Source organism: Pan paniscus, chromosome 23 (assembly GCF_029289425.2).
Source record: "Pan paniscus chromosome 23, NHGRI_mPanPan1-v2.0_pri, whole genome shotgun sequence".
In the NCBI taxonomy this organism is placed as follows: domain Eukaryota; kingdom Metazoa; phylum Chordata; class Mammalia; order Primates; family Hominidae; genus Pan; species Pan paniscus.
The window spans coordinates 55,095,689-55,109,650 of record NC_085927.1 but is presented as its reverse complement, the minus strand read 5'-3'; the positions used below and the strand labels follow the sequence as shown (position 1 = coordinate 55,109,650).

At 50.4% G+C, this 13,962-nt stretch overlaps 1 pseudogene; it reads right to left on the bottom strand.

The window, feature by feature from the left end:
- Positions 1-99: 99 nt before the first annotated feature.
- LOC100995833 (small ribosomal subunit protein eS10-like) lies at positions 100-9,974 on the bottom strand (annotated as a pseudogene).
- Positions 9,975-13,962: the final 3,988 nt, after the last annotated feature.

Below are 13,962 nucleotides of genomic sequence, written 5' to 3'. Positions count from 1 at the left end.
GACCCTAGTATGACGCCTAGTATGACCCCTTCGGTTCACAGGTACAAGCCAAGGCCCGGGAGGCTGGGGGGTGGGGCAGGGGGTAAGTATTGGAGCGTGGTGGGGGGCGCGGGGACAGGGACTCACCCCCCGGCCGCGCTTGGACTCCTGGAGACACTGAGGCTGGTGGAACCCAGGAGTCCAGTGCTCAGCCCAGGGCTGCCTCCAAAGGGATGGAGCAGGGTGTTAATGCCTACTTCTTAAAGGGGCTTTTGAAAATTATGATGGACTCCTTACCATGACTGTGCGGTTCCTTCCATCACAAGAATCTGTGCACATCTCTGGATGCACCTTAAATCAATTTTACATTTAAGAAATAAAAGTAAGTCAACAAGGACAGGAAAAAAACAACAGAAGAGGGGCAAGGAGGCTCATGCCTGTAATCCCAACACTTTGAGAGGTCAAGATAGGAGGATCCCTTGAGGCCGGGAGCTAGAGACCATCCTGGGCAACATAGTGAGACCCCATCTCTACCAAAAAAAAAAAAAAATTAGCTCAGCCTAGTGGGGTGTGCCTGTAGTCCTAGGATTGCTTGAGTCCAGGAGGTCGAGGCTACAGTGAACTATGATCATGCCACTTTGAGCTATGATTAAAGCTGCGATAACAGAGCCAGACCCTGTCTCTTAGAAAAAAAGATAAAGAAAATCAACAGAAACTAATTAATCTCTGTATGACGTTGATGACATAACCTCACTTGCAGAAAAAGAATAAAACGATCTGAGTAATTACAGAGCTGGGTTGTCCAGGGGTACCTCCTTAGTGGAGTACACTCTAAGAACTGGGAGGCCTGTGACAGAACCCCAAACCTCACTAGTGACTTTGTTATTGGCAGTGGGGAGGGCGGAGCCATTCCAAAGCAACTTTGGGTTATCTTAGGATTGGTGGTACCAGAACCCAGATTCTCACTGTAGGATGAGGGAGATTTGGAATGGAGGAAGGAAGCACATGAGGTCAGTGTGTCCCATTATTGGGGATGTTCCATTTCATCATTTGGTAAAGTTGGTATCTCTGGATTAATGTATGTCTTGTTCCCTAAAAATCTTTTTTTTTCTTTCTTTTTTTTTTGAGATGGAGTCTTGCTCTGTCGCCCAGGCTGGAGTGCAGTGGCGTGATCTCGGCTCACTGCAAGTTCCACTTCCCGCGTTCACGCCATTCTCCTGCCTCAGCCTCCCGAGTAGCTGGGACTACAGGCACCTGCCACCATGCCTGGCTGATATTTTGTATTGTTTTAGTAGAGACGGGGTTTCGCTGTGTTAGCCAGGATGGTCTCAATCTCCTGACCTTGTGATCCACGCACCTCGGCCTCCCAAAGTGCTGGGATTACAGGCGTGAGCCACCGCGCCCGGCCCTTGATCCCTAAAAATCTTTCCCCAGCTGGATGCGGTGGCTCACGCTTGTAATCCCAGCACTTTGAGAGGCCGAGGTGGGCAGATCATGAGGTCAGGAGTTTGAGACCAGCCTGGCCAACATAGTGAAACCCCTTCTCTACTAAATATACAAAAAAAAAAAAAAACTAGCCAGGCGTGGTGGCAGGCGCCTGTAGTCCCAGCTACTTGGACATCCATGTCCTGCCCAAAAGGTTTAACTTGAATCTCATCAATAGGAAACCATCAGACAGTTCTCAGCCTTTTGTTTTGTTTTGTTTTGCTTCTGTCTTTCATGATGTGAACATTTGCAAAGCATCCAGGCCAGCTGGTTTGCAGAAAGTCCCTGCATGTGGATCTGTCTGATGGTTTCCTATTGATGAAATTCAAGTTAAACCTTTTGGGCAGGACATGCTCATGACGGTGAGTTCTAATCAGTGCTACTTGGGAGGCTGAGGCAGGAGAATTGCTTGAACCCAGGAGGTGGAGGTTTCAGTGAGCTGAGATCGCGCCGTGCCACTGTAATCCAGCCTGGGTGACACAGTGAGACTCCGTCTCAATAAAAAAAAAAAAAAAAAAAAAAGCAAGCTGAATGTATGACTTCCATTATTTATTTTGTGCTCAAATGTTCCCAGGCCTGGCTGTTGGCAGCTCCTTCCAGCAGCTCTGTGCTAGCTGCTTTCACGCTCCCACCATTCTTTGAGAACCTCTTTACTTTCTGGCACAATAAAATGTCCCGGGCTCCTCTTGACATTCCCTGTCCCAGCTCTGGATTCAGCCATCTCTCCAAGAGGCACTGGTGCCTTTCACTGGAGACTGGAGTTTAAAATCTAACAGTGGCAAGGTGCTTCTTGCAACTGGGTGTTACTGCTTCTGGGTCTGTCTCAATGAAACTAGTTTTTTCTTTCTCTCTCTTTCTTTCTTTCTTTCTTTCTTTCTTTCTTTCTTTCTTTCTTTCTTTCTTTCTTTCTACCTTCCTTCCTTCCTCTCTTTCTTCTTTCTTTGTCCTTCCTTCTTTCTTTCTTTCTTTTTTTTTTTTGAGACAGTTTTACTCTATTGCCCAGGCTGGAGTGCAATGGGGTGATCTTGGCTCACTGCAACTTCCGCCTCCTGGGTTCAAGAGATTCTCCTGCCTCAGCCACCCACCTGAGTAGCTGGGACTACAGGCGCATGCCACCATGCCCAGCTAATTTTTTTGTATTTTTAGTAGAGACGGGGTTTCACCATGTGGCCAGGCTGGTCTCGAACTCCTGACCTCAAGTGATCCACCCGCCTCAGCCTCCCAAAGTGCTGGGATTACAGGCATAAGCTACTGTGCCTGGCCAGCCCTTTTCTTTTCTTTTCACTTAAAAATCTTGTTTTAGTAATTTTTTTCCATAACTAATTACAAATAACAAAACACCAGCATTTTCCTTCTTCCATTCCAAATCTCCCTCATCCTACAGTGAGAATCTGGGTCCTGGTACCACCAATCCTAGGATAACCCAAAGTTGCTTGACAATGGCTCCGCCCTCCCCACTGCCAATAACAAAGTCACTAGTGAGGTTTGGGGTTCTGTCACAGGCCTCCCAGTTCTTAGAGTGTACTCCACTAAGGAGGTACCCCTGGACAACCCAGCTCTGTAATTACTCAGATCGTTTTATTCTTTTTCTGCGAGTGAGGTTATGTCATCAACGTTATACAGAAATTAATTAGTTTCTGCTGATTTTCTTTATCCTTTTTCTAAGAGACAGGGTCTGGCTCTGTTATTGCAGCTTTAATCATAGCTCAAAGTGGCAAGATCATAGTTCACTGTAGCCTCGACCTCCTGGACTCAAGCAATCCTGGGACTACAGGCATGCCCCACCAGCCTGAGCAAGTTTTTTTTTTATTTTTTATTTTTTTTGGTAGAGATGGGGTCTCACTATGTTGCCCAGGATGGTCTCTAGCTCCTGGCCTCAAGGGATCCTCCCAGCTTGCATGTGGATAAAGTGTCATGCTACCTGAAACTAACATATATATGAGATTCGAGAGAAAAAGAGAAAGTAAATTTAGTGTAATGTTAGCAATTGGTAAATAAGTATGAGTATTTACTGTAGTGTTCTTGAAATGTTTCTGTAGGTTTGACATTTTTCAAAGTGAAAATGTTGGGGGACAGAGTCTGTTCTCTGCCACAGAAATGCACTGTTCCCCTCTTTGGGTGTCGGTTTACCTTCTAGAAAGTGGGGAGGGAGTTTGGTCACCTCTCAGCCCTGACATGCAGAGAGCAGATGATCAGATCCTTATCTTCAGCACACAGAAAATGTCCCAGAGGTAAAGAACTCTTGAACAGGGCTGCGGTTTTCTTCCAAGAATTTTTATAGACTGACATTTCTTGTTCAACAATTGTTTGTGAACCTGGTTGTGAACCTGCAGTTTATCAGAGGGCAGCAGGGTTGATTTTCTTTTTTTTGAGATGGAGTCTTGCTCTCTCACCCAGGCTGGAGTCCAGTGGGGCGATCTCGGCTCACTGCACCCTTCGCCTCCCAGGTTCAAGCCATTCTCCTGCCTCAGCCTCCCAAGTAGCTGGGACTATAGGTGTGCACCACCACATCTGGCTAATTTTTGTATTTTTAGTAGAGACAGGGTTTCACCATGTTGTCCAGGCTGGTCTTGAACTTCTAACCTCAAGATCCACCAGCCTCAGCCTCCCAAAGTGCAAGGATTACAGGTGTGAGCCACCGTGCCTGGCCTCAGCAGAGTTGATCTTAAAGGCCCAGCTCAGAATCACCTGTGAGAGGAAGTAGGCCCAGGAAATTGTTTTCTCCAAAACGCTGCAGTTTCTTTTAAAAAAAAACAAAAAACAAAAAAACCCCAAAAAGTCCTCTTGTCTCTTGCCTTGCCCAAATATGGAGAGAACATTTGAAGGAAAATGTTAAAACAATAATCTGCAAAGGCCCAAAACATGTTCTGGAAAGAAAAAAATCTTAGATTTATAAACAAATGTCCACTTCAAAGATTGCTGACTTTTGTTTGGCTCATTCTGAAGAGGGGGAAGTACAGGAGAAATGAGTCATTGTGGGAAATTCACTTGGGAGAGACCATTGCTGGTGTCAGTGGAGGGGAAACAGGAGAAAAAGGGGGCCTGACACCTGCCAGTGTCCCTTGCTGCTCCACGTGCACTTTCCTAAGTTTATTTATTTCTTTTTTCTTTTTCTTTGTTTCTTTTTTCTTTCTTTTTTTTTTTTTTTGAGACAAGGTCTCTCTGCGTCGCCCAGGCTGGAGTGCACTGGCATGATCCCCGGTCACTGCAGCCTCCACCTCGCTGAGCCCAAGCTATCCTCCCACCCCAGCCTTTCTAGTAGCTGGGACTACAGGCAGGGGCGACCACACCCAGCTAATTTTTGTATTTTTATAGAGGTGGGATTTCACCATGTTTCCCAGACTAGTCTAAAACTCCTAGGCTCAACTGATCCTCCTGCATCGGCCTCCAAAGTGCTAGGATTACAGGCATGAGCCACTGTGCCCAGCCCAAAGTTAAAAAAAAATTTTTTTAATGTTTCCTTTTTGATCAGGCCACTTCTAGAGCACTCAGATTCAGTCTGACTTGAGGTCATTTATACATCTAGATCCATCAGACCGTCCTTCTGAACCCTGGCCTGGAGGATGTGTTTGTCTGAGGCCAGAGAGGCAGGAAGTTTTGCGATGTGAAAGGTTAAGCAAAGCCCAGCCCTTCACAGACCTCCTTTGAATCTGAAGCATGGGGAATTTATGGGCTGGAAATTCTTGACCCAGAAATGTCTCTCCAAACACTGAAGAGCCCGGGTCCAGTTGGTTTCCATGACTCCTCTCTTTAGAAGTCAGAGAAGTTGCAGGAATCCCACCACAGCAAGTGCTGGCTTTCATTGTGGGGGCTCTGTCCCAGGACACTGGAAGCCAAGCTTTTCAGTGCTTTCAGATTCAGCTGCTTTATTTATTTATTTAGAGACCGAGCCTCGCTCTGTTGCCCAGGCTGAAGTACAGTGGGGCAATCTCAACTCACTGCAACCTCCGTCTTTCGGGTTCAAGCGATTCTTCTGCCTCAGCCCCCCATGTAGCTGGGATTACAGGTGTGTGCCACCACACCCAGCTGATTTTTGTATTTTTTTTAGTAGAGATGGGGTTTCACCATGTTGGCCAGACTGGTCTCGAACTCCTGACCTCAGGTGATCCACCTGCCTCAGCCTCCCAAAGTGCTGGGATTACAGGTGTGAGCCATTGTGCCCGACCAGAGATTCAGTCACTTTAAAACGAGAAACAAAAACCCCAGTGGAGAAACCCAAGTCCCTGCCTGGTGCTCACTCGTCTATCCTCACTCTGTGATGAGGACGCCCACTTTGCTCTAAGGGGCCCCCACCTGTCTCCCAAGCTCCAGACCCACATTTCCAGCTGCCCGTCCTGCAGAACATGCCCTCCTTGGTGACTCCAAGGGGCCGCGCATGACAGGACTCTCTGAAGAGTCGTGTTCAGCCCTGGCTGTGATTCTCATTGTGGTGGTCCTTACCCTTGGTTTCTTTTTCAGGAAGATGGGGATGCTCAAGGGGTCCTCTTGCAGAGGGGTGGGATGAAGTGCAGTCGTGGGTGTGAATGTGCCCTGTGACTGCGGTGGTGGGCAGTGGCAGGGTCCCCCACAGTCCCCAGGTGTCACCACAGCCCTAGGCTCTGTTGGACTAGTCCTGTCTCCTCTGGGCCATCTCTTTCCTTTCAGGCCCCTCTCACGTAGAATCCAAACTTACTCAACAGGTGTTTGTTGAGTGCCTACTGCGTGCTGGGCACACGGCTCTTCCCAGTGACTCTGGAACCCACCTCTTCCATTCTGATGCTGCCACCGCTGCCTGGCATGGTGCATTAGTGTTCCAGGGTTGATGTGATGAGTAAGGCAGACCGGGTGGCTTATACAGAAATTCACGTTCTCACAGTTCCAGAGACTGGAAGTCCAAGATCAAGGTGCTGGCTAATCAAGATCAAGGGTTCTTCCTGAGCCTGCTCTTCCTGGCTTGCAGATGGCAGTCTTCTCCCTGTGTCCTCACATGGGCTTTCCTCTGTGTGTGTGTGTCCTAATCTCTGTTTTTTTGTGTGTTTATTTATTTTTTTAAGAGACAAGGTCTCTTTCTGTTGCCCAGGCTGGAGCCCAGTGGCACGATCATAGCTCACTGCAGCCTCCCGCTCCTGGGCTCAAGCGATCCTCCTGTCTCAGCCTCCCAGATAGCTTGGATCACAGGCATGTGCCACCACACGTGGCTTATTTTTTTTTAATTTATTTTTTAGACAGAGTCTCACTCTGTCACCAGGCTGGAGTGCACTGAAACCTCTGCTTCCCGGGTTCAAGCAATTCTCTGCCTCAGCCTCCCGAGTACCTGGGATTACAGCTGCCTGCCACCATGCCCAGCTAATTTTTGTATTTTTTTTTTTTTTAGTAGAGACAGGGTTTCACCACTTAGCCAGGCTGGTCTTGAACTCCTAACCTCATGGTCCACCCGCCCTGACCTCCCAAAGTGCTGGGATTACAGGTGTGAGCCACTGCGCCTGCCGCCACCTGGCTTATTTTTAAATTTTTGTAGAGACAAGAGCTCACTTTGTTGCCCAGGCTGGTCTTGAACTTCTGACCTCAAGCAATCCTCCCACCTCAGCCTCCCAAAGTGCTGGGATTACAGGTGCGAGCTACCACGCCCAGCCCACTAACCTCCTCTTGTTATTTATTTATTTATTTATTTTGTTTGCTTGTTTGAGATGGAGTCTGGCTCAGTTGTCCAGGCTAGAGTGCAATGGTGTGATCTCAGCTTACTCCAAACTTCTGCCTCCTGGGTTCAAGTAATTATCCTGCCTCAGCCTCCTGAGTAGCTGGGATTATAGGTGTGTGCCACCATGCCCGGCTAATTTTTTTTATTTTTAGTAGAGACGGGGTTTCTCCACGTTGGCCAGGCTGGTCTCGAACTCCTGACCTCAGGTGATCCGCCCGCCTCAGTCTCTCAAACTGCTGGGATTACAGGCGTGAGCCACCGCGCCCAGCCTTAACCTCCTCTTGTTATAAGAATACCAGTCATATTGGATTAGGCCCACCCTAATGACCTCATGTTACCTTAATTACCCTTTTAAAGACCTGTCTCCAAATACAGGCACTTACTGAGGTACTAAAGCTTAGGACTTTGACAGATGAGCGCTGGGGGGCGTGGATGAGCCCTCACACATGTAATTGGCCCCGTCCACACTTTCATGCCTGGACTAATAACATAATAACAATTGACCCCACGTGTCAGGGACCGTGCTAAGGGTTTTACACATTTCAACTTATCTGTCACATCTGGTCTGGCAGGCGGGTACTGTTATTACCTCCATCACCTTCAGATGAAGTGAGGCTCAAGGCAGTTGAATAACTGCCCGCTAAAACGCGAGCTCTAACCGCGGCACCCGCACAGTGCCGGACCCTGCCGAGACGGACAGGTAGACAGACCCAGCGTCCTCCAGGTAAGACACAGGGAGTAGGGAGGTGGGTTTTAAACCCAGGCCATGGGACCGTGGTGTCCACACCCTGTCCTCTACGGAGACTGGCCTCCTACTGGGTCTCCCTGTTCATGCGTCACTCCTCGGATGCGTCCCCACCCAGAAGCCAGGGTAACATTTCTTTTTTAAAAAAGTTTCTCTGGGTCGGGCGCCGTGACTCACGCCTGTAATCCCAACATTTTGAGAGGCCGAGGAGGGCGGATCACCTGAGGTCAGAACTTCAAGACCAGCTTGACCAACATGGTGAAACCCCATCTCTACTAAAAATACAAAAAAAATTAGACGGGCATGGTGGCGGGCGCTTGTAATCCCAGCTACTTGGGAGGCTGAGGCAGGAGAATCACTTGAACTCGGGAGGTGGGGAGGTTGCAGTGAGCTGGGATCACATTGCTGCCCTCCAGCCTGGGCAACAGAGTGAGACTCTGTCTCAATAAAAAACTAAAAAATAAATAAAAAGTTTTTCTGGTTATAAGTTTATTCAATGCAAAATAATCCTCTCCAGTTTTACTGACATGGCTGACCATGTCCACGATCAAATCTGCCTCTAAACTTGGTTGCTGACCCAGCCCCAGCCTCGGCTTTCTGGTCTGCACCAGGAGGCACAGTGCCCCATCTGTTGGTCTCTGTCAGCTTCCCCTCTTGTGAGTCTTGCAGGTCGACTGCCCTCCAGACCTAGCCGAGGCCTGCCAGTCTCTGGAGGGCTGCAGTGTGGGGTGGCAGGCACAGTCTCAGGGGGTAGATGGAGGTCCTCACGGATACTCTGGATACCCTCACGGGTAAGGTGCCAGTAGAAATGTCTCCAGGCAAACTGTTCCTCCCTGTGGCCTTGGGACTTGAGGGACTGCATGGCCTTCATGATGTGAAGGTTGGGCACATTCTTGTCTGCCAGCTCCGGGTGCCTAGGCAGGTGGACACCCTCCTTAGCCACCATGACTCCCTGCTTAAAAAGGAGTTCATAAACGGCAATCTGGTTCTTCCTAGGCATCAACATCAATGCAGCTGCAAGTTCCGGGGCCGCAGCTGGAAAGGAAGGGGCAAGCGTGGCTCTGTGTCTCATCTGGGCCCCAGAGTGACATTTCTAAAGTGCAAGTCTGGTTGTCACTTTCCTCATGTAAAGCCCTTCAAGGCCACCCACTGTCCTCTGAATAAAGCCCACGCTTCCGGCCAGCCGCAGTGGTTCACCCCTGTAATCCCAGCACTTTGGGAGGCCGAGGAGGGCAGATCATGAGGTCAGGTGATTGAGACCATCCTGGCCAACATGGTGAAATCCCCATCTCTACTAAAAATACAAAAATTAGCCAGGTGTGGAGGCGTGCACCTATAGTCCCACCTACTCAGGAGGCTGAGGCAGGAGAATTGCTTGAACCTGGAAGGCGGAGGCTGCAGTGAGCCGAGATCGCACCACTGCACTCCAGCCTGGGTGACAGAGCAAGACTCCATCTCAAAAATAAAATAAAATAAAATAAAAAAATAAAGCCCACGCTTCCTACCCCAGTGTGCAAGGCCCTGGTGGCCAGTCAGCTCCCAGCAACCTCTCCACCTCCCCTCCTTCCTGTCTTACCTCATTCCCTGGCACCAGCCCCACTGAACACTGACAGGTCCCTAAGCTCACCCAGCTCTCTCTTGCCCTTTGGTGGCTCCAAGGATGAGGACTTTTGCAGTGCCCTCCAACTCTGACATCAATAGTCGAAGCCCCCCACCCCTGCCTTGAAGCTCTTTTTATACTTGCTGTGCCCACTGCCTGGGGTGCCCATGCTCCACGTTCCATCATGGAAGCCCCCCATTCTCCAAGGCCTGGCCCAAATCCTCCTCCTCCTGTGTCCTGCATAGGGCACATTCTCAGCAGTGTTTGATGAATGAATGAATGAGTAGATTTTCTTTCTTTCTTTCTTTCTTTTTTTGAGACAGAGTTTCACTCTTGTTGCCCAGGCTGGAGTCCAACGGCGCGATCTTGGCTCACCGCAACCTCCACCTCCTGGGTTCAAGCGATTCTCCTGCCTCAGCTTCCCGAGTAGCTGGGATTACAGGTATGCACCACCACACCTGGCTAATTTTGTATTTTTAGAAGAGATGGGGTTTCACCATGTTGGTCAGGCTGGTCTTGAACTCCCAAGCTCAGGTGATCCACCCTCCTCGGCCTCCCAAAGTGCTGGGATTACAGGCATGAGCCACCATGCCAGGCCAAACAGGTAAATTTTCTAATTAACATGCGTGGAAGACGGAAGGCTCTTTCTAGGTGCTAAGTTCATCTTGGATCACACCAGACAGGTAAAGGAGGGAGCAGCATGGCATGGTGCAGGCTGGCACCAGTGCAGGCAGGAGGAAAGTCCTTGTGGTGGATGTATTTTGAAGGTTGAGCCCACAGGACTTTGCTGATGGACTGGAGGTGGGGTGAGAGTGAGGGAGGAGTCAAGGGGGACCCTAGTTCTAGCCTGAGGAGCCAAAAGGATGGAGTTGGGGAGCTCCCAACTGAGATGAGATGGGGAAGAGCAGGTTTGGAGGGGAGAAGGGATTAAGACTCCTTTCTACAGCTGAGGGTCTGTACAGAGAGGGAGGTGGCTCAGCCAAGGCTAACAGCTGCTCAGTGAGGCAGTCAGATCTCTGTGTTCTTCTCCTCCTGGCAGCGTCTACGTTGGGATCCATGAGGCTGACTTCCTGATGAGGGTCCCAGCCCTGGCTTCGGAGGCAGCTTCTCCCACTGAGAAGTGGCGGAAGGTGGCGGGCTGGATTTGCAACCTGATGTTAGCAAACATCCCCCAGGCCCACCGACTGCCCGGTCCATGCTAAGCACAGGGGCCTGAGGACAATGGGACCCATGGGGCCCAGGAGAAGTCCTGTGTCAAGTCCAAAGGGCGGTGAGGTGCGATAGCAGGGGTGGGGTGTCCTCTCAGTCAGCAGCAGTAAACTGGTTTGTCTGTCTCTGGAATGAAGCTCAGATCAAACATTAATTTCTCCTTATCTGGGAGATCTGGAAGCCAGCAGGGATGAGGGCCTTTCCTGTCCCCTGAACAGAGTCTGTTGGCTCAGAATTTCTCTCTCTCCACCATGTGGACCACTGACCCCTCACCCTGAGCCAGTCCTGGGTCGGGGGGTCAGAGCCAGGAGGACTCGTGCAGGCCCCGGGTGGAAGCAGGAGCACCTCACAGCTCCCAAACAGTGCCCCTTCAACCCTGTAGCAACTCGAGGAGACTGTCCATGCCACCCCCGCTTTACAGAGGAGAAAAATGGGGTTACAACGCTGCAGTGATTTTTCCCTGAGTCTCCTGCCAGATCTCTGGATATACTTTTTTTTTTTTTTTTTTTTGAGATGGAGTCTCGCTTTGTTGCCCAGCCTGGAGTGCAGTGGTGCGATCTCGGCTCACTGCAGCTCTGCCTCCCGGGTTCACGCCATTCTCCTGCCTCAGCCTCCCGAGTAGCTGGGACTACAGGTGCCCGCCACCACGCCCAGCTAATTTTTTGTATTTTTTAGTAGAGACGGGGTTTCACCATGTTTGCCAGGATGGTGTCGATCTCTTGACCTCGTGATCTGCCCGCCTTGGCCTCCTAAAGTGCTGGGATTACAGGCGTGAGCCACGGCACCCGGCCCAGATACATTCTTTTAGAAGAGAAGGGGTCTCACTATGTTGCGCTGGCTGGTGTCGAACTCCTGAGCTCAAGTGACCCTCCCACCTGGGCCTCCTGAAGTGCTGGGATTACAGGCGTGAGCCACTGGACCCAGACAAAAACTGAATGGATGCTGTGATCCCGAGTCCCGTTTCAGGAGTTCTTGTGGATGGAGGGTTGGGGTGGGCACTCCTAGGCCCCAGTGATAGCTGGACACTAGGAGCCTGGACTCTGGGCCTTGGTGTATTTTTACCGTTGCCCACCCCCATCCTGCGTGGTCCATCCCAGGCACTTCCTGACCAGCGGCAGGGGCCTCTATGTGAGTCAGATCCACCCCAAGTGGTTTTGGTGAAGAGACCAAGGCTCAGAGGGAAGCTCAGAGTCCAGCCACCAGCACGGCTCCAGCAGGGCTGGCCTATTTTACTTTATTTTTTTAGAGGCAGGGTCTTGCTCTGTCACCCAGGCTGGGGTGCAGTGGCCCAAACATAGCTCACTCCAGCCTCGACCTCCTGGGCTCAAGTAATCCTCCCGCCTCAGTCTCCTGCATAGCTGGGACTACGGGCACATACCATGGGGTCTTGCTTTATTGCCCATGCTGGTCTCGAACTCCTAGCTTCAAACAAGTGTCCCACCTTGGCCTCCCAAAGTTTTGGGATTATAAGCCTGAGCCACCATGTCTGTCCACGATTGGCTTAAAAATTGTATTTTTGCCCCATTTCTGCCCCAGCTTCCCCATCTACAAAACAGGCGTGCTTATTTACACAAATGTGTATCAAACCACAATCCTCTCTGCTGCCTCTCCCAGCTCAGACACAGACCACTCCTGACTCGGTCATTTCTGACATTGTCCTTTGGCTGCTAGTTCCTATTTTTGGAACATTCTGCCAGAAACCCGAGCTCCAGAACTAGTTCCATGTCCCTGTCCCCACTCAACCCTTAACAGCCGCCAGGCTTTAAGTCCTAACAGACTTGCTCACATGGGCTGTGAATGCTTCCAGCTGTCCCGGGCGGTTTCCTGGGGAGGCTGGGAGGCATGAAGGTTAAACCTAAAGGACTTGCCTCTGGGGTCTTGGGCAGGGCGCTTTGCCTCTCTGCACCGTATCCACATTCGAAAATGATAACCATCGCTTCTCGGCCTTTTGGCTAAGACCAAATGAAAATGGTAACAGTCTCTCCCTTGTGAATCAGCTCTTAGGATTAAATAAGATAATGCACACAACAATACCCAATTGTGAAGATTAAATGGGGCGGTGCACATCACAAGTGCTTGGTGACTGAATGCTGGGCCTTTGCTTGTTTAGTGGGACCTTGCTTCAGACAATCCGCACTGATGGATGAAGCACACCAAGGGGCGGGGCAGAGGGTGCCTTTTGGGAAGAAGCTGATCTCTCACTGCCCCTCGAATCAGTCTGTGTGGCCAAGCCTCTCCTTTCTCTAGAACTGCACTGTCTCACACTATAGCCGCTAGACACACATGCCTGTTTAACATTAATTAAAATTAAATTTCAAAATTCAGTTTTTGGCTGGGTTTGGTGGCTCATGCCTGTAATCCCAGCACTTTGGGAGGTTGAGGTGGGAGGATCACTTGAGTTCAGTAGTTCAAGACCAGCCTGGGCAACATAGTAAGACCCCTTCTCTACTAAAAATTCAAAAAAGATTAGCTGGGCATGGTGGCACACACCTGTAATCCCAGCTACTTGGGAGGCTGAGGCAGGAGAATTGCTTGCACCCAGGAAGCAGAGGTTGTGGTGAGCTGAGATTGCACCACTGCAGTCCAGTCTGGGTGACACAGTCAGACTCTGTCTCAAAAAAAAAAAAAAAAAGAGAGAGTGAGAGAGCGCAAGCTCTCCCTAATGAAGGCACTAATCCCCTCATTATGGCCCCACCCTTGTGACCTCATTGAACCTTAACTACCTCCTTATAGGGTCTATCTCCAAATACAGGTGCTTGGGGCTTCAGTGGACAGATTTAAGGCAGACACAAACATCCAGAGGTGGGCACGGAGTGGGCAGTGCAGAGGAGGATGCCGGAGCTCAGAGCAGTCAGGTAGTAGGGTCCCCATGACTGGCAGGCAGGCGAGCCAGAATTTGAATCTGAGGCTGTTGGAAGCCGATGCCCCCATCCTTAGCCACTGTGTGACACTGCCTCTGGCATATGCATTCATTCATTCATTCATTCATTCATTCACTCAGCCGACACGCGGAGCTCCTGCTTCCTCAAGTCAGGACCTTGACTCCCACCCCAGAATGAAGAGTTCGCACCCAGGAGAGGAGGGCAGCCATGTTCTCCCTTGCCCCCAACAATTCAGCCCTCTCCTCCCTCCAGGAGTTCCCGGTCAGGAGGATGGCGGGGAGGACAAACACAGGTGCGTCCCCACCTCAGGGTTACATGAGAGGAGTGTGAGAAAAGAGGGTCTCAGGGACTTCACGCAGTGCTGTCCTGGGGCCAGGCAAGCTTC